The 22174-nt window shown below is 45.7% G+C and overlaps 1 non-coding gene across 1 annotated transcript; it reads right to left on the reverse strand.

Moving 5' to 3' along the window:
• Positions 1 to 2430: 2430 nt before the first annotated feature.
• Positions 2431 to 2502, reverse strand: TRNAQ-CUG. Its single transcript has one exon. It is a non-coding gene; the product is annotated as a tRNA-Gln (tRNA).
• Between the last annotated feature and the right edge of the window lie 19672 nt (positions 2503 to 22174).

Raw genomic sequence — 22174 nt, forward strand, 5'->3', positions numbered from 1 at the left:
TTAAAAGCAGCTTCTGGTCTGAAAAAACCCCTCTTGGGACTGCTCCTTGTTTGGTCTGTCTCCTGACTGAAGATAGATAAGCTGCCTGTTCGTTACAGTGTATTCAAATCTGCTCTGTACTGAAGGTGCTTCTTTCCCTTTAATGCTCTGGGACCCCTATCATAGCCAGCAGCTGGTCTCTCAGTTTTAGGGAAGGTGTTGAATCTTTATATGGAAAGTTCCAGTCATTCAATCAGAGATGCGACATGCTACCCTGTGATTTACTTGCTAATTTATACACTACATATGAAATGCTTATTATCAGCCTGCAAACAACCCAGAATGTGAAAATAATTCCTGTAACCCAGCAGTTGGCCCAGTTCTACAGTGGTGGACTGGATCAGCCCTGCTTTGGTGCAGGACAAGCCAATGTTTCCAACCTGGCCCCTGCCACCTCTCCTTGCCACCTGGATGTGGCCTAGATGAAACCACTTGGGCCTGCTGTCCAGATCCAATGACACCACAGGCCAGATCTGGCCTGCAGGCCACATGTTGCCAACCCTTGCTTTAACTTATCTGGCAAAGAGCTCTAAGTAACATTTACAATTGTAAGAAAATGTGATCAGATAGTTCATGAGCATTTTGTTACCCAAGTACAAGGAGCCACATTCCTAATGAATGTTACTCACTTGCATTCATATAGCTCGACTCATAACCCACAGAAGAGAGGTGGGAGTGCTGGTTTCTCTAATGCCTGAAGTAGGGAGTAAAAAAATCCCTTAGGAATGTTCATAGGGAAGTTCACTAGCAGTTCCCTTTTCCTTGTTGTTTTTTTTATATCTGTGATTGTTACTCTTTGTGCTTGTTATTGTGTACAGGCAACCCCCGTTTAACGCTGTTTCACTTAGTGCTATTTCACTATAATGCTCATTTGAAATTGATACCTGATTTCACTTAGCACTCAGCAAGTTTCATTATATTGCTTGCGGTTGCCATCTTGGGTCATTAAGAACAATTGTCATTGCCATCTTGGGTCATCAAATACTTTTGTTTTTGCTTAACACTTGTTTCACTTAATGCTCAGTTTTTCAGGAACCAATTAAGAGCACGAAGCGGGGGTTGCCTGTATTCATAGGATCATAGGAAAATAGGACTAAAGGAACCTCATACGATACTTTAGTCCAGCTCAATGCTCAAGGCAGTATCATCCCTGACTAAACCATCCCAGCCAAGCGTCTGTTCAACCTGCTCTTGAAAATTTCCACAGAAGGAATTCCCCAGCTCCTCTAGGTAGCCTGTTCCAATGCTTAGCCATCCCAATAGTCAGAAAGTTCCTCCTAATCTCCAACCTGAATTTTCTCTATTTCAGTTTGAATCTGTTGCTCCTAGTCCTGTACCCTGTGGCCATTCTCTATCTTTATCCTCTGTATAATCACCCTTCAGGTGTTCGCTTGTCGAATTTCTACTCAGTCTTTTCTTCTCCAGACTACATAACCCTAGTTTTTTTCAGCCTGTCATGCTTTCCAAACCTCTGATTATTTTTGTCACTCTTCACTGGACTCTTTCCAGTCCGTCTACATCCTTCTTGAAGTGTAGGGCCCAAAACTGGACTGTACTCCAAGTGAGGCTTCACCAGTGAATAGAGTGGGAGAATGACTTTCTTTGTTTTGAGACAGACACTTCTGTCAGTACAACCCAGAATGGTGTTGGCTTTTTTAGCAACAAGAGCACACTATTGGTTAATATTCAGCTTATGGTCCACTGTAACTCCCCAGTCTTCTCTACAATATTGTAGCCTAGCCAGTTATTCCGCAGTCCGTATTTGTGCATGCAATTATTCACACCCAAGTGCAGGACTTCGCATTTCATAGTATCATAGTACTTAGGGTCAGAAGGGACCTAAACAGATCATCAGGTCTGACCCCCTGCCTCAGGCAGGAACGGGTGCCGGGATCATATCACCCCAGCCAAATATCTGTCCAGCCTCCTCTTGAAGACCCCCAAGGTAGGAGAGAGTACCACCTCACTTGGGAGCCCATTTCAGAGCCTGGCAACCCTAACTGAAGTAATGTCTCCTGACTGAACAGGTTCAGCCTGAACCTTCTCTCGAGCAATTTGTGGCCGTTATTCCTAATAACCCCAGGTAGTGCTCAGGGGAACAGAGCCTCCCCCAATTCCCGCTGGTCCCCCCTGGTGAGTTTGTAAATGGCCACCAGATCCCCTCTCGGCCTTCTCTTGTGGAGGCTGAATAGGTTCAGGCCCTTTAGCCTCTCTTCGTACAGCCTGCCCTGCTGCTCCTTGACCACGTGAATGGCCCTCCTCTGCACCCCCTCAATGCTAACCACATCCCTCTTGAAGTGCGGCACCCAGAGCTGGATGCAGTAGTCCAACTGTGGCCTGACCAATATCGCATAGAGAAGGAGGATCACCTCCCTAAAAAAAGCATCATTAAGGTCCCACTGAGATTTGAACTCAGATCACTGGATTCAGAGTCCAGAGTGCTAACCATTACACCATGGGACCTACCATTTGTCATCGTGAAATTCATCTGGTTGTTACAGTACTTTTTTCCAGTCTAGCCAGGTCATTCCAGATCCTACCCTCAGTCTACAGTGTCTGAAACACCATCCATCTTGGTGTCATCTGCAGATTTGCTAAATGTGCACCCAATCCCATCATCCAAATTGTTAATGGAGATATTAAACAATATTAGACTCAGGAAAAAACCCTGCGAACTCCACTTGATACCTCTTCCCAACTAAGCATTGAATCTTTAATGACTACTTGCTGAACAAAACAGTGTTCCTGTTGTACTATGTTATTGTGTGTTCGTTACTTCATGGCCAAAGGAATTTCCCAGTTTGGCATACAATCCAGAGACACCCTCTCAGTGGGGAATGGAGATCTGTTCCCACTTTGACACACTATTGATACAGAAGCACATTCCCACCTTGAGAGTTGATGTAGTTAATATTAGATAATATCATGTGCATTGAGCAAGAGCAACTTCCATAAATAAATGGATGATCCTCAGCATTTCAAGAGAAATGAGGGGAATAATCACCCTCTAAAACTGGCCTGTTGCCAGTTCCCAAAAACTTAGGTTTATAGGCAGTTTCTAACCCAGAGAAACAAGCAAGCAGATCCCATTAGGAATATATCTTGAGATGGAAGAAACTTTCCCTTTGGGATTGCCATACTCCAGATAGGAGAGGGGAGTGTGTGGGGTAGGGTAGAATTTGAAAGTCCTGGGGTGTCATTTGGGGACTCTGTTGGTTTTCCTATCTTGTGGGTTGTTTTGTCTTTTACTGGAGGTGGCCTTGAGCCTTCTTGATGAGGACAACATATGACTTAATGAATAACTAAAATTGAATACATAAGCCAATTTTATTTTAAATTATTATAAATACAAGAAAATTCTGATTCTTACTCTCAGATCTATCTACCTATCAAGCTATGTATCTCTCTCTCTCTTTCTTTCTCTCTCGTGATTAACCATCTGCTGCTATCTCTGTCTCTCTGTCTGTTTCTCTCACGATTAACCATCTATTGGTATAGGATCAGAGAGCACCTTGTAGGAGATGAGGAAGTATGGGTAGCATTGGCAGTCTTCAAAGACTGCATAGATTTTTGGGGCTCCTTTTGCTGTTGACCCGTGAATCGTACTGATGCCACCCAGGGGAAGGGATGGGTGAAGGTGTTTCTTTTCAGGGGCTACCTTGCTTACCAAAACCTGAGTCAGGAACACATAGCATAACCCTCCCTTGCTGGCAAGGTATGGTAATGGGAATAGCTTGCAAGCTATAGAAGTAGCAGCCCTTGTCATATGTTGGTTTATGTAGCCCGGAGAAGTCAGGGTCAAAGTGGTTGTAGCAGATGAACTTGAAGAGTTCAGCTGAGCTGCCATGGAAGAGGTGCTTCTCTGGGTGGTGTTTCAATTTCATGAGCATTCCTGGGATAAGATGTTCTTCCACCTGAATAGAGAGCAAAGGAAAACCAGCAGGCTTAGGGCTTCTCTCCTGAGAGGAAGTTTGCTGAAGGATGATGGGGAGCTTTAGACACCCAGTTACTCCCATCCCACCCTGCCTGTTGCAGGGCACTAAGGTGCCTGCTCCTTTAAGGACAGAAACTGCCTAGGGAGAGGGTCCTAGTAGTCAGGCAGGAACCCCACAAGTGCAAGGCACTGTGGCAGCAGGCTAATGAGGGAATTAGCCCGCACCTGCAGCCAGTCAGCTGACTGGAAGAAGCAGGGCCCTGGTCACACATAAACCCCAGGGCTGGGACTAGAGAGTGATTTCTGTCAGCAGCCAAGGGGGAAGGAGCGCTCTTAGTGGAATCTAACTGGAGATGCTTGACTGCCTGTTCTGCTTTGGGTAGGATTAAGAGGCTCCAGGACCTCACCAGGGACCCTGGCCTACAAGGCATTTAGTTCTGGGGTGGAGGCGGAGTTTGATTCTTTTAGAGGGACAGAGCACACCATGAACTGCTTGTATTATGTTATAGCCCAGGGGCTCATATTTTGATTTCTGTGTATGAACTGATGGATTGGGCTGAGGCTATTGGGGAAGAAGGAGGCCTCATTGTGGGGGCAGTGCTGGAGAGGGTGCAGTGATAGGGGGAGAGCAGACCCCAGTGCCAGAGGGTGTAGGTACTGAGGCTGGACTAAGCTGAGGCCTCAGCACAAGAAGACAACATCTGCATGACATCTGCGAGGCTTGGGTCATGGTAAAGGGCTGGTTTTGGAGCCATGCATCTAGCCGATAAGGCTTGGGCTATCGTAAGGCACCTCCTGAGTGTGGAACCCAATAAAGGGTCTAGCTACCCCCAGTGTTTAGAAGAGACTGTCAGGACTGTGACTGAACAGCAACATGAGGGCAGACTCCCAACCCATCAGTTATAACAGCAAGATGTGGCAGGCAAGATTAGTAGATGCCCATAGGGCGGAGCCAGCATGGTCACGGTACCCTAGGGACATCACAGCCATCCCGGGGTGGCTGTAGCATGACACTGCTCATGGAAATTTGCACTCAGCTTCCCACCCTCACAATGCCATGTCCATGTTCCCTGTGAGCCAAACAGGAGGTGCACTGTAGTGTGGTAGCTCGGGATCAGTGTTTTCCCAGTGCCTCCTTGGGATTGTCCAAGGAAGAGAAATTACACAAAGGAGCATCTCTCTTCTGGCTGCTGCTTTCATTGAGTGCAGAATGTTTTGGCCACTTTCCTCAGATATGGCACCATCCTGAGGATCAGGCAGTAGGAAGACTGGAATTGAATTGGATGGGAGTATTTCTTGTCCTGGTTGCATTGCCTGCAGCACTTCAAATCAACAAGGAAAACATGGCCCTTGTGTTTGAATATGTAGCTCTCTCTTTCCTCTTTGTAAGTAGCCAGGAGGTCTGGAGAGATGGACTGAGCGTGCGGAGGAAGAGGAGGAGAAGTTGTACAGTGAGCATGCACTAAAGAAGAAAGCCAAGGCCCTGCCCATGGTGCTGGCAAAACTCATTCTTTTGCCTCTGACACCTTCCCCACCTTCCCTTCCAAGACCCATCCATGTCTCCTTGGATCTGACTCTCCTACTATGGGCTGGCTGAAAATCTTTCCTCACTGTAAGGCATTCTTTAACTTTTTCAGTTTGGTGTTCACTTCGACTGCACTAAGAAAACCACTTTCCTGCCATTGCTTGGCCTCTCATTCCTGAGTTGCCCTGTACACATCTCTCCTGCTGTCAGGTCCTCTTGAGGCATCTGCCCTCTACCATTGCTTACCCACAATAAGTTCTGGTGTTGTTGACCTGGGTGAAGCATTTTTAGGGGTCATTTTGTCTGTACTACAGTGCACAGGTTGTGCTGCCATTCCCTTTTCCTCACTTCCTCATACTTCTTCCACTCACTGTTGTTCTGTCAATAGGCTGCCCACTCTATGGGAAAATGGGGGTTCTCCTTTGGCTCAGAGGTGTTGGTGAGCCATTGCATTTTGAAATAGAGCCCAACGCAAGCCAGCTTCATAAAGTTTAGAAAGATACTCCCCTCCTCTGCTGCCTCTGTTTGGGGGGAAGGGAAGACGGAAGAAACCATCATTCATCTTGGGTCTCATTGGGACCAGCTGGAGCTGGAGCTGGAGCTGGGTGAAAGCTTTTCTTCACCCAGGAGAAGCTTCTTTTAAGCCCAGTGCTGCTGTCTTGTTCCCAAGAGTGCCTCCTGGCTGGTGAAGCCAGAACAGCCCTGTGTTCCCCATTTGAACTTAGACAGGTTGTGTTGTGGCACCCAGACAGTGCTAAGAAGCTATAAGAAATAAATTCCTCCAGAAAGCTTCAAGTGCTGTGGGAATCAACTCCTCAGGTAAAGACTCGTTCTACCACCTCAGTTCCAGGACTCTTGCTTTCTGATATCCCTGGTTTCCAACAATAAAAGCAAAGGGATTCCTACAGGTGGGATGGGCCCAACTCTGAGACTAAAATGAGAGGAGCAGGTCCTGCCCTGAATCTTAGAGAGCTGCTGGGGCTGGAGCGGCAACTAATTTCCTCTGTCCCCCATCTCAAGTGGCTGTGTCCTAGGCCTCGAGTTTTTCTGTCCATTACTTACTGCTCCACAATTTTACCTACTTTTGCCTAACGCTGCAGTAGAGTGTTTCCAGGTGTCACTGCGCTGGGATGCACAGGCTCTTCTAGGTTTTGTTGTCCCTGCATCTGGAGTAGTGTGTACGGTGGTGGGGAAAGTTGTTCCCCAGTGTGCAGTCCTCCAGCAGGAAGCAGTCACAGATCTTGATCCCATCTCCTGGTGGTAGATGAAATTGCTTTTCTTCCTCACTGTCCGTATGCTCTGGGGGATCCTGACGGCTCTGGGAACTCTCACCCTGTGCAATATGCCTGTGTTTGTGGGTGGGCTGTCAGGAGCTGCTCCCTCATTGGCAAAGGAAGCTGACCCATGAGGGGAGTTGGCAAGCTCCTTCTGGGAAAGTGAGTGAGTGAGGTAGAGAACTGTTCGATGCAGGGTCTCCAGTCCCAGCCTTCCCCATTCAGTAAGGCTTACTTCTTGGATTCATCCCAATCTCTCACTTTCCAACATGGGCGTATGCGCACATACTCTTTTCTGGTGGGGCTCTTCTTGTGCTGCACAGTCACCCATTCCTGGGGAGATTTGCTTTGCTAGTCACTGCTCCTATGGGTATTCCCAGTGCCAAACCCTTACCTGCTGGGGCGGGCTAGGGCAGGTGCTAGTCCGGCTGATCAAGCTAAGCTGTCCAGATAAGCCGTTCTGCCCCATCTCTCCTGCTCTGAGGCTAAGGCTGGTGCAGTCCCTGTACAGCGCTGAGCCTGTTTTGCTTGGAAAGTGCAGATCCCACAGCCTCAGACAAAGCAGCTGTTTTGAACACGAGTTTCTAACCTTTGTTGTGACAGCAGGGCCCTTGCTGCTGGGATTGGTGGGGATCTGTTGGGGTGGTCTGTGCCCCTTGCCTGGTGGGACCGCAGTAGGATGGAGAATAGGTAGGACTGAGAAATCTGGAAAGGGGCATTGAGAAATCTGGCTGCTGGAGACAGCAGTTGGTTTCATATCCGTGCATTCTTGCACTATAGTAGGTTGGTCTCTGCAGTGCTGCTATTATGGAAAGAGCTGTGTGGCACATAGAGAAACATTGCATGTCATTCTGAGCTGAGTATGATTTTGTTCTCTGGTTCTTTGCTGAGCATCAAGTTATGGGGGAGCGTGGTCATGCCAGAAGATAGGCTGCAGATACAGGTGGACCTTGACAGGCTGGAGAGCTGGGCAGACTGGAACCAGATGAAATTCAACACTCAGAAGTGTAAGGTGCTCCATCTGGGGACAAACAATCCCCAACATACCTACAGGCTCAGTGGCGACAATTTGACTTGCGCCACGGCCAAAAGGGACCTAGGGGTAGTGATTGACCATTGCATGAACATAAGCCAACAGTGTGATGCTGCGGCCAGCAGGGCAAACAACAGACTGGCATGCATTAACTCTTGCATCTTATGCAAAACTAAGGAAGTGATACTCCCATTGTACTCCTCACTGGTGTGACCGCAGCTGGAATACTGTGTCCAGTTCTGGGCACCGCACTTCAACAAGGACATGGAAAAGCTTGAGAGGGCCCAGAGAAGAGCCACCTGTATGATCAGGGACTTGTAAGACAAGGCATACAAGGAAAGGCTGAAGGACTTGGGCCTCTTCAGCCTACAGAAGAGAAGGCTGAGAGGGAACTTGATAGTGGTTTACTGCTACATCAGGGGAGTACATCAAGAACTCGGTGAACAGCTGTCCACCAGGGCACCCCTGCGGAAGACCAGGAGCAATGGATACAAACTCCTGGAAGGCTGCTTTAGGCTCAATTCCAGGAAAAACTCCTTCACAGTCAGGGTATCCAGACTGTGGAATAAACTCCCTCCAGAGGTAGTGCAGTCACCTACCCTGGAAATCTTCAAAAGGAGACTGGACAGTCACCTTGCTGGGATCACTTGGTCCCAGTTGTCTTTTCCTGCCTAGTGCAGGGGGACTGGACCCAATGATCTACAAGGTCCCTTCCAGCCCCTAACAATCAAGAAGCAGCTCAGGTCTCTAACCCTGGCACAGGGTGTCGCTGCATGGAGGGTCAAAGAGGGACCAGGACCTTGGGAGCTGCTCGAGGTGGCTCAGGTCTCCAACCCCAGCACAAGGCCAGCACCGGTGCAGACACCGCTGCACGGTGAGTTGTTGTCAGGGCAAAGGGCCCTTGGAGGGGGCGGTTTGGGCCCCATTCCCCGCTGCCAGGCACCGGGAACTGTGAGTTCTCAGGCAAAGGGTTTCCCACCAGGGAGAGACACGGTAGATAGCCCCATCAAAGGAGTTTTGGCTAGAGGGAGAGAGACTCCTCTAAAGGAGGGTGGGTATTTGGGATTACCACGCTCTACATTTTGGCGTGTTTATTGCTTGCTTGCTGTATCTGATATTTTGGAGTGTTTATGGATTGCATGTTGTGTGTTCTATTCTGGAGTGTTTATTAGCTGTTTATTGTGCTGTACATTTTGGGGGTGCTTACCCATCAATTGCTGGGATATACTTACCTCTGAGGATCCATGGGTGAGGTTTCTCTCGTGGGTCTTTGGGACTGCTATACTTACCTGTTCCATTATTTGCTGACTTGAATATATTACATGTAAATATTTATCTTTATCACCCATCCAGTTTATTCTATCCCATCCCCTTTTATTCTCTATCTGAATAAACCATGTATATAGTTAAGATATTGTGTCCTGGTCTACCTCTATAGAGACACCAGATAAGTGGGAGCTGCAAGCAAGCTGCAGTTTCTATCTTCAGCATGTATGCCCTGTTGACCATTCCCTTCTTTTGGAGAGGGGGACACCCAATCCGGTACACCCGGGTTATACTTGTGACAATGAGATGTGTTGCATGTTAAGACTCTTCTGCCATGCAGAAAGAACAACAGTGCTGATAGAAGAAACATTCTTATAGGAGCATGTCAAGAGAGACCCCGTATTTCATTATCTCTGCTCTCCAAGGAGAATCTATTGAGACCTTCATCTCAAATTTAAACAGTGCTGAATTTTTTTATCTCTTCAAATGTAAAAATCAATTGTTTGAATTGTACAAAAGATTTCCTCATGTTTAGGGAAAACCTTTATTCAAGAATGTTTAAACAGAGCTTGATATCATCCATATTTTCTCATTGCTGCTAGTTTTAGACCCTGGAAGAAACTGCTTTTAGACTTGCTCTTCAGTTGATATGAATCAGCACAGTTTCTTGAAGCACCCTGAATGGTCTGTTCAAAACTTCTTGTGGGAATGGTTTTCCATGAAGAAGAAAAAATATTTTGAATGGTTAGAAGATGTAGTTCTGGAGTTAATTTTGGTAGAGTAATGTTGGTAGAGCAAACAAGATCTTCAGTGACAGGACATCAAATTGCATTAGGTGACAATCTGGGTTATCTAAATAGCAACACTTATGTCAAAATGTACTTCCTTACATATTCCTGAGTCAATGAACCAGTACAGTTGTTCTCAACCTTTTTAGGCTCAGGGAACCTCTCATTTAACTGGAGGCACCCCTCAGAAAATGCCAGCTTTTAGTTTTCACTCATTTTTTTGACAATGGAATGATACTAGGGCAATTGTTCTGTTGCAAAGAGTTTAGGAAGACCACAACAGGTCAAAATGTTTTGAACATTATTTGAAAACTCTGGGTTTATCTTGTGAATCATGTTTGCGTGCCTAATCATGCTAACATTGTGTTGCATGATCTCAAGCTACCCCAGAGTCCAGTTTGAGAAACACTGAACTAGTAGGACAAACATTTCATAAATGACCATTTGACACTGTAGAGCTATTCTGACAGAAAGTCGTGTCTTGCATGGTAGACAATATCTTGCTGTATGAGAGAGTAGAAAATTACAAAATGTTATAATAAAAAATATCTCACACTTTCAGCTGATATATAGTAAAATGTAAGAACCCACTGTAACAATGATCATCATTTAATATAGTGCTCAGAATATGGTATAAAAATAATTTCTACAGCAAGTTTCTACAATTAGTATTGCCTCAAATTAGGATGTTGCCAAAATCTTTCTCTATTTCTTGCCCTCTCTGTTCCTTTTCTATCCATCTATTATAATATGCCTGTCATGTTTGGTGGAACTGAAACATTATGTCACTTGTATTTTCATATTTTGTCACCCAAATAAAAACATCAGAAAAAGAGCTTATCATGCCTATAGCAGCCATAGAGCTAAACCCCTTAAGGGACCATGGTGAACACATGACTGCAGCAAAACAACCAAACAACACCAAAAACCCCACTTGTTCCTCACTATGAGCCAATACATATGTGTATCTTAGTGTTTCTTACACATATCTCTGAGCTGCCAAATCTATATTAAGAGTAGGTCAGAAATTACCTTTATCGTGGACAATTTCAACTTTTTAATGAAAAATCAAAGCCTGACATTCTAACTGAAAAAGCAAAATATTATATTAGGGAAATGTCACTGCAGGGCCTCATGGGAGGTGTAGGTCACATGCCTCCTGCCCACCATTCTTTTTTACAGACCAGGCTCCCTAGAAAGGCAACTTCTCCCATAATACACCAGTTTCCTGTCTTACAGAGACAGTGCCTCATGCAATGTAATTCATATTGAAAATTCAACTCCAACCCTGCCAGCAAAAAATGTTTCAATAGCTATTTTTCAACCATCCTTAGTCTGTATGTTCCCTTTATTAGCTAATAAAAGTTATGGCCTATCAACTTCCAGTTCAAAGAAGTAGAAATTACTAACCATGAAATTTGAATCTAGATTTCAGTAATGCAACATTCAAATAAGGCTCTCTGAAATGGTCATTTTTCCTCAAAATATTTTATTAAGTCAACCATGCCTGGGCTTGAGAATTATGTATTTCCTCTCCCCATGCATATGTATATAGATATGTAAGCATCTTGCATGTAGTAAACACTAGGCTTTAACAGTTTTGGTATTTTTTTTCTCTTTTTGGAGGTCTCCCCTGACTCGATCCATTTTTCCTCTGTTAATCATTTGCTTTTGTAAAGCGAATTTTACAGTTCTCAGAATTCTGAATGATCTAACAAAGCTATACAATGGAATATGCATTGTCCCCAGCTGCATCCAGAATTTCATTTCAAAGGTGGCCTGCTTATGAAAGAAACCATTAAAAAATCCAATTTATGCTAATACTGAAAAATAAAGTTTTAAGCTTGGGCGATAAGGACAGATAAGCCTCTTAAGAGCTTAATTCTTTAATCCACTAAGGTCATTTTACTAGGGTAGTTACTAACTGAACACAACCACAATCCTTGTAATTTTTTTGAAGCACCAGCTCTTTATATTTTCAGGTGAAAATCAGAAAAATATACCCAGAGAGAGATTTAAAAGGCAACTAAATGTGTCATGATAGTACGATACAGATTCTGCCTCCTGTAGGGGACTGATACTAATATGTTTTGACTAAGAATTTGCTGAAAATTGTTACTGTGAGCAGAACAGTTTTTGACCTTTGTGAAACAAGTTGGCAGTTTCAATCTAGCTCCTTAGGGACAGAGTTGACTCAACTAAAATACATATCCTTATTGGTGGTCTTAGCAGGGAGATCAAGTATTTAATTGACAAGGAGAATGAGCTCTCTCCTCACTTATAGAAGTGGCCCCTTTAGGTCTGGGTTGATAAGTTTTCCAGGAGAGAATACCATATGGTCGCCAGTTTTGTAATTGTTGATGACAGATTTGTATCTCCTGCATTTGTAGACACCAAATTTACAACATTCTGAAGTACAATATTCCCTAATGACCAGAATATATGACCTGAGCTGGAGGAATGGAAGTATGACTCACCTACAGCACCTAGTGGCATCAGAAATACCTGAAGCTGTACTTGAAGCTCTCCCCTTCCTTGGAGGTCTTTAAGAGGAGACTAAACAAGCATCTAGCTGGGGTCATCTGACCAGAGCGCTCTTTCCTGCCCAGGGCAGGGGGTCGGACTCAATGACCTGCTGAGGTTCCTTCCAACCCTAAAAATCTATGAAATCTATAAAGAAAATGCTTTGGGCTTTGGACAAGAACTGACCCTTTCTCTCCATACAAGAGAAATGTCTTTGTCATGTTAAAGATACATAGCGTTGAGGCTAATGTTTTCTTGAATGAAGGCAAGAATTCTTGTGGGTGATATTTGTGTGCAGGCCGGGAGCAATCTGGGGCCCTTTTTTCGCGCCGCGGGCTGTGGCCAGCAGCCCGGACACGCTGGGTCGGAGAAAGCAGGCGACACACTAGAATTAGGCACGGACGCTTAATGGTTGATTTAAAGATTGTTTACTTACACCGAAGATGGTCACGGTGTAGGCTGGAAAACTTGCTTGAGTTGCAGTTACAGATAGAAAAGATGAGAGGTGGACTAGAGTTCCTTCCCGTGAACACTCTTCTAGCCCGTCCGGTTGGAGGCTCTAAACCGCGAGCCCGTCGCGCCAACCGAAGAAAGTACTCGAGACAAAGAGCTCTGAATAGACTCACACGAAGTTTGCTAGGCTCCGTGGATCTTTTTGTGCGCAGGGAGAGGGATACGTTGAGGGATCAGGCAGCGACGGGGAGAGGCTAGAGGCTGATCAGACCTCTGTTGCCTTCTTGAAATACGCTGGGTCCAATAGGCTCCGCAGCGCTTAGAGATCTTCACAAGACGTGAAGTCTCCTCCTCCTGGTGTTCGTGGAGTCCTCCAACTTGGGCGGAAACCACTCAAGCTTTTTATATGGCTAGCAAGCCAATCACTAGCCGCCACGTGGGAATAATTTAGAAACAGCCAATAGTGGGGCACAAATTTAAATACGAATGGCGGGAACTCCTTGCAATGTTCATTTCTCTTCTGCAGCTAAGAAATGCACCCTGCAAAGAAAGCTACAAATGGCGGGAAAATAATTCAGTGGTGCCAAAGCACACACAAAACAAAAATCACACCCTTGGGTTGTGACAATTTGAATGCTTGTGTGTGAAGCCTGAGGAAGGGTACCATGATACCCAAAAGCTTCTAACATCCATACCAACCCTACTGTTGGTCCAATAAAAGATATCACCCACAAGAAGAAGAATTCTTGCCTCTCTTATATACCTCCTGGATCATCATGGCAACTCCCAGTGAAATAATTTAGTAGTAGGAAAAATTATTTTTCCCATAACAATGCCACTCCCTTGATTTTCATCCAATCCTTACTATCTCACACTTCTTCTCCATCCTTTTCTCTCTCACGTGGATTTTCCACTTTTGCAAAGAGCTCTCTGCAGGCTGGCAGAGTTCCACGCAGCAAGGGGCTGGGGGAAGTGGGAGAAGATTGTGTTCAGGTGATACCTATATATATAGTGGTGTTTCATTTGGGTTTTTTAATCAGAAAACTTGCATTTTTTTGTTTTTATCAGAGAATTTGTGATTTTTAAACAGAAGATCAGGATCCCTATTCAACATGCACAGATCTGGAGGCAGGGGTCCCCCCCACTGGCTCCCCAGGAGTGTATCCAGAAGTGGATAGCCAGTCCCACCTCAAACCCCTCAGATAAGTGGCCCTGTCCTGCCCCCCACTGGGGCCCTGCGGCCGTGCATTCTGGCCCCGGGCCCCAAGCCCCATGCACCACCTGGCTGGGCAGCAGCCCCAACCCTGCCCAACTCCTTCCCTCCTTTCCTCCCTATGGGGGCCTCAATTCCACCCCCCCAACCTGTGGGAGCTGCTCTCCAGGCTGCACATGGCGCCCCCTGCCTGATCAACCTCCTCCCAGCCCGTTGCAGGCTGGAATTCTGCCAGCCTGCAGAGAGCTCTTTGCAAAACTGGAAAGTCTGTGGGTTTCTCTGTTAAAACGAGAAATCCACCTTTTCCTTTGGTAAATGGGAAAATCCATGCTTTTCTCTGTTTTTCCATGGGAAACAGAAAACCCATATTCCTGGTTATCACAGCTTTGGTGGAAGAGTAGGTTAAGCCTTTGGCATAACTTTACCTACTCTTGATTCATTATCCAGCACACTGTAGTTATTAGGAACTAATAAACAATAGGAACAGATAACTTCAGAATACCAGCTTGAGCTCCTACTCAGAATATCAATTATTAGACTAAGTGTATTTTTGGTATAGACATAAGCAAACTTTTGGATACCACAGGCCTCATCCAGAAGACTTCTGATATCATCCAAAAGAATACTTCCCCGTACAGCTTCAAGTGTTTCTGAAGGCGCTAGGTGCTGCAGGTGGGTCATACTTCCATTCCTCCAGTTCAGAGAATATTTTGTTTCACAGAGCTGTGAAATTGGTACCCACAAATCCAGGAGATAGAAAACTTTGATCAATAGCTACAGAACTATTTGGCAGAAAGTTTACATATTACAATGAAATATTACATACTGCATCATGATAGTATAATTTGAAAAAGGCCTGAAACATAAGTGTAGTCAACAAGACCCATGAGCAATTTGGAAAGAAGACCAATGCCTGAAAAACTAACTGATGTAACATGTCAAATAAATGTTTGTAGCATATCAAGAGAGCAAGCTGAAGGCTTTAAATATTTGGGAATCACCAAAACAGTGGGTGGTTAATAACAATATTGAGATCAGTACCAAAGTTCAACAAGCAAAATGTGTGTCTGATAACCTTAGAAGAATGCTATGCTGCTATAAAATGAAGCTGAAGTTAATCTTAAATCTGTTAAAGTGATAGGTGTGGTTGACAAACCTTTATGGATGTGAGTGTTGGGTTTTTGTAGCCATGCCAACTCCTGGGGCATGACTCTCTTGTTGGTTACCCTCACTGGAGAGCACTTTGGTTTCCCCAGGCACTCACCCACCATGACCTGATGAAAGATCTAGGTATAATTCTGCCTAGGGGAATATCTGTGCTTGGCCACAGCTGAAATCCATGTTTGAAGTCCATGCTTGGCCAATGGGGTAGCCCTTTGGTGAACTGAGCAAGACCATTATGGGGTCTGGGTTGGGGGCTCCTCTTCCCCTACACCCCCCACCACAGGCCTCCATACAAAAATCTAGCTCCAGTTGTTAAATCTTCACAGCTGGAGGCTCTCAACAGTCTCTCTTGAGGTTACTACCGGGTATCTCCTGCAGTTCATCTTTTGCCAAAATAAAGAAATGTGAGCAGCTTAACTGCTTCTTGTCACAGGGCACTCAGGTGCCTGCTCCTAGAAAAGCAGAAACTGCTTGGGGAGAGCACACAGAGACAGACAGAAGCCCAGGTGCAGGTTACCAGGGCAACAGGCTAGAGAGCAAATTAGCCTGAAGCTGCACTTGGTCAGCTGGCCAGAAGGGGCAGGGCCATGGGCCCATATAAACCCCAGGCTGGAACTAGGGGAGGCAGTTTGCTGCCAGTGGCCAAGTGGAAAGGAGTACTCCTAGAGGGAGCTATGGGAAGAGGCCTAAGGGCTAGTCTAACCTCTGGTAATGCCAAGGCAAAGTTGATTCTTTTAAAGGGGCGAAGCACAATTGGGACTTGTGTGTTATGTTATAGCCCAGGGGCTTATGTTTTGTTTGCTGTTTCATAATAACTGGTGGTTTGGGTGAGGCTTTTGGGGAAGGAGGAGGCCTCATGGGGTGGGGGGCACTGTAGTGTGGGGGGCCCCAGCGCCAGAGAGGGCATGGTATTTGGGGTGCACAGACCCTGGAGCCAGAGAGGGCGTGGCATTTCTGCAAGGCTTAGGGCATGGTAAAGGGGTTGTTTGGAGCCACGCATATAGCCCATAAGGCTAGGGTGTCCCGTGACATCTATTTTGAAATGGGACCCACAAGGGGTCCAGGAACCCACGGGGTTCGGGGAAGTCCATCAGGACCATGTCCAACCAGACGTGAAGGCAGCCTCCCTATATTATAAATACATCAAGACATGGTGGGCAAGAATAGAAGGTGCCCATTGGGCCGAATTGGCATGGTTGAGGGGCCCTAGGGGCAACACGGCCATCCTTGAGGACCCCATCCCGTGACACCCTCCCTTGGCACACCTCTCTGGCATGTGACAGGGGTCCTTGCAACTTCTGGTATCCTTTTTTATTATCCCTAGGCTCATGTAGCCTATCAGTGCTGGTCCTTGCCCTCCAGCTGAGGCTTGTTCCTCCTATTTTACGGTGAGTTGCCTGTGGTGAACTGGGGCCAAGTTTCCCCTCATTCAAGGGTCTAAGACCTGCAGAAGGTGGCATCCTGGCTGGGGCAGTCCCAGACAGGGCCACTCTCACCCTCAGTCCCTGTTTCCAGGTGGGACACTTAGGGCTCTGGCACCAGAGCTGTGCTGCTTGCTGCACTGCACCGGGCATTACTGCAGCTCGCCCTGGAGCTGCCAGGGCTTTTCACCCTCCAGCAGGACATATCAAGAAGGACATAACAAATCTTAGGACTTTTGAATTCCAATGCTACAGGAAAATACTCAGAATGAATGAGAATGCAAAACAGTGAAATGTTACAGCAGCTGGTACTGACCACAGAACAAATTGTCCATATGTTAGCTCAGAAGCCAATGTGGCTATGGGGAATTGCTATGTGACAGAGCTGTCTACTGAAATTGATACTACAGTGTAAGATAAAAGGAAAACCATCCAGAGATTGGAGTAGAACAGGGGTGCTCAACTTCGGTCTCCTGGGCCAAATCCAGCACACAGAGCCATGGCATCTGGTGCACTGGGCTCTCCATGGGTCAGAAAATTTGGTGGCAGGGGAGCAGTGGCAATTCATATTGCCATCCTCCCCGCTGCCAAGTTCCCAATCCCCATGCAGCAGAGGATGCCCCCTACTCCCTGCATGGCCAGATTAGTCAGAACACAGATTGAAAACCATTGGTTTATTTGACTAACAAGAGGGTGGCCGCTTGGCCAAAGAGATGAGAAAGTTCTGCTGAAAGCTTCTTCTCTTTCATACCAATAAAGTTCCAGTGTTCTCTACTGAGACTGTATCTTACAAGAAGAGAAGCAGCTACTAGGACTTTGAGCCTTGGTCATGCGGAAGAGGCTTAGTACTACAATCTGCATGCACACCTATTAGTTCAGCTGCTATAATGATTCATAACTCTGATATTATGGTCTCTCAAAAGGATTTTGTTCAGAAGTTTTTTTTTAGCTATTGAAATCTGATAACCTAATTTACCTAATGAGCCAGTCGGCAGCCTGGAGACTGGGATCTATTCTACTTCCTAAACAGTTTAATTTTACACTGGTTATTCTTGTTAAAAATATTGATTGTTTGAAGGGTAACACTAATTAGAGCAGGAGGTGCATTGACCATGATAGATAAGGTTAAGCAACAATTCCCTGCTGTGTTTTCTAAACTTTCTCCTTTCTGGCTTTTCTATTATTTTTCCTTGCTTAATTTTCTCCTTAACTTTTTGTATTCTTGGTGTCTGGCAAAAATGAATATTTTTGGAGTGTTTGAGCCGCAATTGCTCTCACCTGTTTGGAGCCTGAAGATTGTCTGAGTAGCAGTGGGACTACCAAGAACTGAATGCATCTTTCCAACAATAAAAAGATCTCATCACTTTTTTTAAGAGCTTTGAAACCATGGTTTCTATCTCAGCTTGGAACTACAATTCACTGAGGAGCAGCATATTTAGTTACCCCAGAGGAAATTGATTTTTGAATGTTAAGCCATGGAAAATCATATACTGAGCACTTACAGTTGATACTTTTACAAAGCTAGCATACTGTGCACCCAGGAAGAATTTACTGCACTTGTAAGGGATTATATGTAAGCTCTAGCTGGGTAGCAAAGCCTATTGAAATATTTTACGATAGCAGCTCTTAAATCGAGGAGAGAGCTTCCTTGTCTTGTTAACTCAGGGAGCGGTTCTGGCATTTCCTAAGGTACACAGGTAGCAAGGAAGGCCTTTTGCATGCTGCATGACATGGCTTCAGTGATGGACTGACTGTGGGTGGGTGAATTTCTTTTTTAGAACAAACGAAGTCAGGCTTAATTATTTATTGGAGTTTAGGGGCATTTCTGATTCCTAATGGCATAGCTAAAAGCAGGACTTGGAATACCAGATTCCAATTCAGTGATGCACATAAGCACCTGAGTTAGAGCCTTAATGAGGTATATGCTCAAAAAATCATGCATTTTACAAGCATGGTATAGCAGAGCATTGGGGTGTACCTGCTCTTTTAAGGTAAGTAGCAGCCTGCGAGGCTGCTTGCAGGTTGGGCAGGGAGCTAATGAGAGGCTCACATGACTGGAAAAGGGCTCAGGCTGGAGCTATATAAGCCCAGAGTCTAAGCCGGTCAGGAAGTCTAGGTTTGCCAGCTGCAGGGTTAGGAGCTCCTGCACAGGAGAGCTACCCAGGGATGCTGGACTGACTGCTTTGCTGTCTGCAGGAACAGTGAGGCTTGGGGAGCTCACAAGGAGCCAAGGCTGGGAAATATGCCAGCACAAAGTGGTGAGGGAAGGTTTTCCCTCTTAAATGGGGCAGAGGGCATCTTCCCCTTTTGGTATTTGTTATAGCTCAGGGGTTTATGGTCTGAGTTACAGTTTTATAGTGGTGGTTTAGGTTGGGACTGTAGGGGTGGTATACAAAAGTCCCATTAGTGCCCAAGTGGCACACAATCTCCTTGAGTCCTGCCAGGAGCAGGTTCAAGGCATGAGCACCTGTAGAGCCCAGAGTGGGCAGAGTGTAAAGTCACAGAGCAAGGCAGGGACAGGAGCCTGGTGCCCATTGCCCCAAAAGGCTAATTATTACAGTAACACCCATGAGGGTTGGGGCATGGTGTATGGAAGGATTGGAGCTATGTATTTATCCCCTAAAGCTTTACATGCCCTTCAGCAGCACAGTTATAGAGAGGCCTGCCTGGGGCCTTGGCATAGTAGAGACTGGTACATTGCTGAGGAACTCCAGTGGGGGTTCAGTTGGACTGGGGACATGTGAAGGCCCATGGGCAGCCTCCTTATTATTATTATTATTGTTATTATTATTATTATTATTTCCATCAAGGCATGGCAGGTAAGAAGGGATGGTGCCCTGGGGTGGAGCGGAGCACAGTCGCGGAGTCACCAGTGGGTGTCATGGCCACCCCTGGGGTCTCGATGTGCTCACATGGCATTTCATTTCAGTGTCTTCTTTTCCAATGTGCAGGCTGTAGAAATGGCTAAAATAGAAAGTACCAGTATATATGGGAAACAGGCATTAGAAGCTCTTGAATATTTTAAACTAAAAAAGCATCTTAAGGGAGATGGACATATGAGGGAATTTAAAGTTCTTTATTAAATAAATTTCTACTGGGCTAGATTGTACCTGACAGTTGTGTGAGCCTCACAGAAAGGGAAGGATACATGTCTTCACTTTCTGGTGGACATCCATTCTGATATGTGGTGGTATAGATGCATAGATTGTTAGAGGCTGGAAGGAACCTCACAAGATCATCAGGTCCAGCTCCCCTGGACTAGGCAGGAAAGACAACTCGGTGTCAGGAGACCCCAGCAAGGTGACTGTCCAGTCTTCTCTTGAAGATTTCCAGGGTAGGTGATTGCACCACCTCTGGAGGGAGTTTGTTCCATAATCTGGACACCCTGACTGTGAAGAAATATTTCCTAGAACTGAGGCTGAAGCGGTCTTCCGGGAGTTTGTATCCGTTACTCCTGGTCTTCCCCATGGGTGCCCTGGTGAACAGTTGTTCACTGAGCTCTTGTTGTACTCCCCTGATGTAGTGGTAAGCTGCTACCAAGTCTCTTCTCAGCCGTCTCTTCTTTAGGCTGAAGAGGCCCAAATCCCTCAGCCTCCCCTTGTATGCTCACAGCTTTCATAGACTTTTAGGGTCGGAAGGGACCTCAATAGATCATAGAGTCCAACCTCCTGCCCTGGGCAGGAAAGAGCGCTGGGTGACATGACCCCGGCTAGGCTTGTCTAGTCTCCTCTTAAAGACCTCCAAAGAAGGGGAGAGTACCACCTCCCTTGGAAGCCCGTTCCAGATTTTGGCAACCCTCACCACAAAGAAATGTTTCCTAATGTCTAATTTAAATCTTCTCTCTGTCAGTTTATGGCCATTGTTCCTAGTAACCCCAAGGGGCTCCCAGGTATATGTAGTGATAGAGTAGCCACCCTCTTGCTAGTTTAATTTAACTAAGGAAACTGAGCTGGTAATTGAAAGATGGTGCCTCAGTTCAGTAGCTACCCAGTCAGTCAGAGACAAACATAGGATCTGGAGGGGTTGCTTATTGCTACAGAATAAAACTTGTTATGTAGTTCTTCTCATTCACATATGCTTGTGTTTATTGAGCCCAATGATCACTAGAGTGTAAAGGGTTCACGGGCATGAGTATAGAATGGTCCTATTACAGATGAGTGCTAAAGTCACCAATGCATTGGCAGGTTACCTTAAATGTGTTGTGGAGGGTCCCTCACATATTTATGTCAAACTCCAATCTTGTAGCTCTCCTAACCACTCAACTCTGGCTCTGATTCTTGTGAACCTTCCTACCACATGCCCTAATATCTTGATTTTTCATCTCCCAACACTCTGGTCCTGGCTTCCCCTGGCACTGGATCTCCCATTCCACAAACTGTGGAAACCTCAGCAAATCCAGTAGCCTCAGGGACCAGTTATCGCCAACAATTCCTCCAAGGCTCCAGTTATCCTGACTCCCTGATTTTGCTATTATCCACCCCTCCACACAGTGCAGTAGCAAGTCAGGGGGAGGCAAGCAGGGTGACTGCCCTGGGCGCCAAAGTAAAGGGGTGCCAACAGGTGCTGCCCAGCCTGGGCGGGGTGTGGGATGGAGCTGCGACTGGCTTGTTTGGGGGGGGGGTGCCCATTAAGAAGCTCAAATACTGCCATAAGCGTTGAAGCAGATGATGAACAGGTGAAAATGAAAGCAGAAGGGGGATAGTGGGAACTGCACCTCATAAAAAAAGCCAGGGGAGCAGGTGCTAAGCTTTTGTATGCCCATTAATTGTGGGTACAGAGTTTCTATGTGCCCTGGAAACTAAATGACCCCTAATGCTGCTACCGACATGCCGTAGCTCAATGCTTCCCTCACCATGGTCTGTGCCCAAATGATATAGCTGAGCCTTGCATTAATACTGATCTTAGCTAAAATATGATCATATCTAAGGCAAGTGTTCCAAGTGCAAGTGTGTCGCGAAAAGCTATTTTTTCAATCAGGAGCTTTTAATCAACTTTAACACACCCTGACATTCACTGCACTGGTATTAGAAAACATCAGGCTGAGTTCACTCAAATTCTGCATGGAAGATATCCCTGGCAAACAGCATTTACCTGCCAATTCTGTTAAATGCAGGCTGTAAAGATTTTTCCTATAATGGCATAAAGGCCTAACTTGAAGTGAAATGTAATGAAATGTGTAACTCCCTCGTACTTTACATACTCAGCAAGGCAATTCAATCTGGGCTGAACATAAACTCTATTCCCAGTTGATGTGCCTGTGATCCTTTTGCAGCCGAAGGCACTTGGCAAGAATCCTGACAAACAAGGTTAAATTCAAAAGAGATTCAAAATACCTGAGGCAGCAGCTTTCTAAGGTTTGATCCACCAGAAAAGGAGAAAATATTTCTTTCTTTTTTCTTTCCAAGCAGAGTAGAAAGAACAAAGGGGTCAATTTAGCAGTGCAAACATAACACAGATCTCTAGAGTAAAAGCCAACATTGAAAAACCAAGAGATTGCAGGCAGAAATATTGTGTCTTTGACATTCTGCTTTTTGCTAGTAA

This window comes from Alligator sinensis, unplaced genomic scaffold, assembly GCF_000455745.1.
Source record: "Alligator sinensis unplaced genomic scaffold, ASM45574v1 scaffold213_1, whole genome shotgun sequence".
In the NCBI taxonomy this organism is placed as follows: domain Eukaryota; kingdom Metazoa; phylum Chordata; order Crocodylia; family Alligatoridae; genus Alligator; species Alligator sinensis.